General features: G+C 38.4%; 1 long non-coding RNA gene across 1 annotated transcript; it reads left to right on the top strand.

The window, feature by feature from the left end:
• Positions 1-659: 659 nt before the first annotated feature.
• On the top strand, positions 660-2,683 carry LOC141160827 (uncharacterized). The gene is made up of 3 exons (XR_012250533.1): positions 660-764; positions 1,261-1,325; positions 1,439-2,683. It is a non-coding gene; the product is annotated as an uncharacterized lncRNA (long non-coding RNA).
• The last annotated feature ends 226 nt before the right edge of the window (positions 2,684-2,909 follow it).

Raw genomic sequence — 2,909 nt, 5'->3', positions numbered from 1 at the left:
AGGTCCCAGAGTACCTTTATAGACATATGGCATTTTATGGGGTAGACTAATTGGTGAAGGCAGAGGTATGATTTTTTTTCTTTTCCCATTCTATACATTTTCATGATGCTTGTGTAACCTTTCCATGTCTGCAGGTGTGATGGATGGCAGGAATAATGCTTAGAGCCCTAGAGTTGGAATTATAGGGTGTGTAGGGTTTTGATTAGAAAGTCTTAGAGCTTAAGCAATAACCTAATAAACTAATAAAGCAGGGAGCCAGGCCAAGCCATAAAAAGGCATGAACATTATTACACCCAGAGATTCCCATCTTTTATTAGTACAGAAACAAGTATCAGGGGAACACCCAGTCTTGGCAAAAAGGGGCCTCCAGAAACATGATGTGAAATGGAGCATAATTACGTTGCCACAGGGCAAAATACTGTAACATTACAAGAGTTGCTGTTCCAACATGTGCACAAAGTATCGTTGGGCCATTACATGTAACTATTGTTTGTAGTGATGATAAAGTGTAGACACGAGAACTTACTATGATAAGTCTACACATGTGGCAGAGATTAGGAACTTTCAGCTTGTGGAAATGCAGTTGCATCGTAATATAATTTGCAGCTGCAAGAAAAAGAAAAAAGCAAATAATAAGAGTGTGAATAGAAAAAAATCTTTTATATGCAGCCAATTAAAGGCTTCTGCTATAGTTATTAACTGTTTGTATATCATTGTTTAGTATGCCTTGTCAGCTGGCAGCTGTCGGCCTAGGATAAGTGCAGGTAAGAAGCACTTCAGCGTATGTGCATATGGGACTTATACAAAGCAGATTATTCACTGTGTATTTGTGTGCCGAAAATATGCTCAAATTACTAGCGATGTGGATAAGATATCGAGAAATCTCATCCACATAATGTGGAAAAAATCTGGAATGGAAACTGACCTGCACTGAAATCCTCAGCATGTTCATTTAACCCTGCAGTACTGTTCGGGTCTATTTTACCCCCCAAAAAGTTTGTGAAGCTGCAGATTAATTATTATGAGGATCTGTAAATCGTGGTTAGGCTAGTTTGTTTATGGATAGGTGTAGTTATTATGAGTATTTTTAAAAATTTTTTATTTTAACTCTGTATGAAATGATTGTTACATATGTACCGTTCGGGTCAATATGACCCGATGGTGTTCTATAAGGATCTCCCGCTATATTTTCAGTCACATACGATTTTGTATCATTGTGAATTATCTATTGCATCTACTATTGTTTATCGTTTTCTCCAGTTCCTGCCTGTCCATGCGCTTGATATATTTGCAAGTTACTGAAGATGGATGGGCTTTGAGTACAGGTCTGTGCATGTCTGTTTCACTGTAGTATATAAGCACTTATTGTTTCTACACTGGTTAGTGTTTGCTGCGATTTTATTATTATTATTATTATTGTTGTTGTTTATTCATATAGTTCTGTTTTATTCCAAAACGCTGATTTTACCCCGTGAAAGTCGTGAGTGTCCATTATTTGGAAGGTTGGATAAAAATGTGGCGAAGACGTCCATTGAGTGAAGCTGAATTGTAAAAGCTTGCCAACGCCTCAGATTCTGAAGAAGATATCCAACTGGAGAAAGTGTCCAAAGATGAGGACCACATAAGTGGAGGGAAAGTGATTATGAGAATTGTGATTCTGAAGTTGAATCTGATGAGGCACGATACCCAGACATCTAGTCCGATGCAAGCAATTCAGTCTGAAAACAAACATGTCATTTGGAACTTGCAGCCTTCTGCCCAGGCAGGAGAATTGTCCTCTGCTAACATCTAGCCGCTATTAGAGAAGTTTGGGATAAATGGACAGAGATTCTTTCAAAATTATACAATACTGGTGAAAAGGTCACTGTGGAAGAACAACTTGTGGCAATTTGAGGTAGGTGCCCATTCAAACAATATATACCGAGTAAGCCAGCAAAGTACGGCATCAAGATATGGACACTTTGTGACAGCAGCATCTCATCCGCTCTAAACGCTCCGGTATATACAGGAAAAAAGCCTGGAGACAAAACTGAAAAGAATCAGGGAATACAAGTCATTTCAGATTTGACATATGGACTAAAGAGGACAAAATGCGACAACTTTTTTACATCGCACCAACTGGGGCAGCTGTTGTTAAAACGAAAACTTAAAATGCTGGGCACTGTAAGAAAAAGCAAAGCCTGAACTGCCACAAGGTATCCCTGGTCAAAGAGATGTTCATAGTTCAACATTTTACTTTACTGGAGATACAACAGGGTTTTCTTACATTCCCAAAAAAAAACAAACCGGTCATTCCGATGAGCACGATGCACCATGACAATGCAGTAAGTAGTCGAGATGACAAAAAGCCGCCAATGATATTAGATTATAATTCCACCAAAGGGACAGTTGATACCCTAGATCAACTAATAGCTACATACACAAGCAGGTGCAAAACCAATCGGTGCCCAATGGTTTTATTTTATAACATTGTTGATGTACTGCCTACAATGCATTTGTTTGATGGTGTGAAATAAACCCCGATCGGAATGCCAATAAACTGCATAAACAAAGACTCTTTCTGGAAGAATTAGCAAAGTCACTTGTTATGCCATCTATTTTAGGAAGAAAAGTAAAACCCCAAAATTAAAGAGCAGCAGCCATAGTAAACCGTATCCAGCAGCATGCTCAACAAAGCGAACCCACCGCCTCCACCAGCACTGGAAAAAGCCTAAAAAGGAAAAGATGCAGCATTTGTCCATCTTTGCGTGATAAAACAAATATTACATGTTCTAGTCATAGTAAATAATTATGTAAAGCACATGTGAGTTATGTCTGTGCAGAATGTAAGAATGCCTGAATATAGCAATAAGTGAAGGTGTACAACCCTTTGCTTTATCGTTATTTTCTTTAGAAAACTGAAGTTTTGA

Source organism: Phyllobates terribilis, unplaced genomic scaffold (assembly GCF_046119375.1).
Source record: "Phyllobates terribilis strain yellow unplaced genomic scaffold, ASM4611937v1 Scaffold_9__5_contigs__length_417890890, whole genome shotgun sequence".
Classification (NCBI taxonomy): domain Eukaryota; kingdom Metazoa; phylum Chordata; class Amphibia; order Anura; family Dendrobatidae; genus Phyllobates; species Phyllobates terribilis.
Note: the sequence above shows the minus strand (reverse complement) of the source record. Positions and strands in the feature narration are given on the sequence as shown.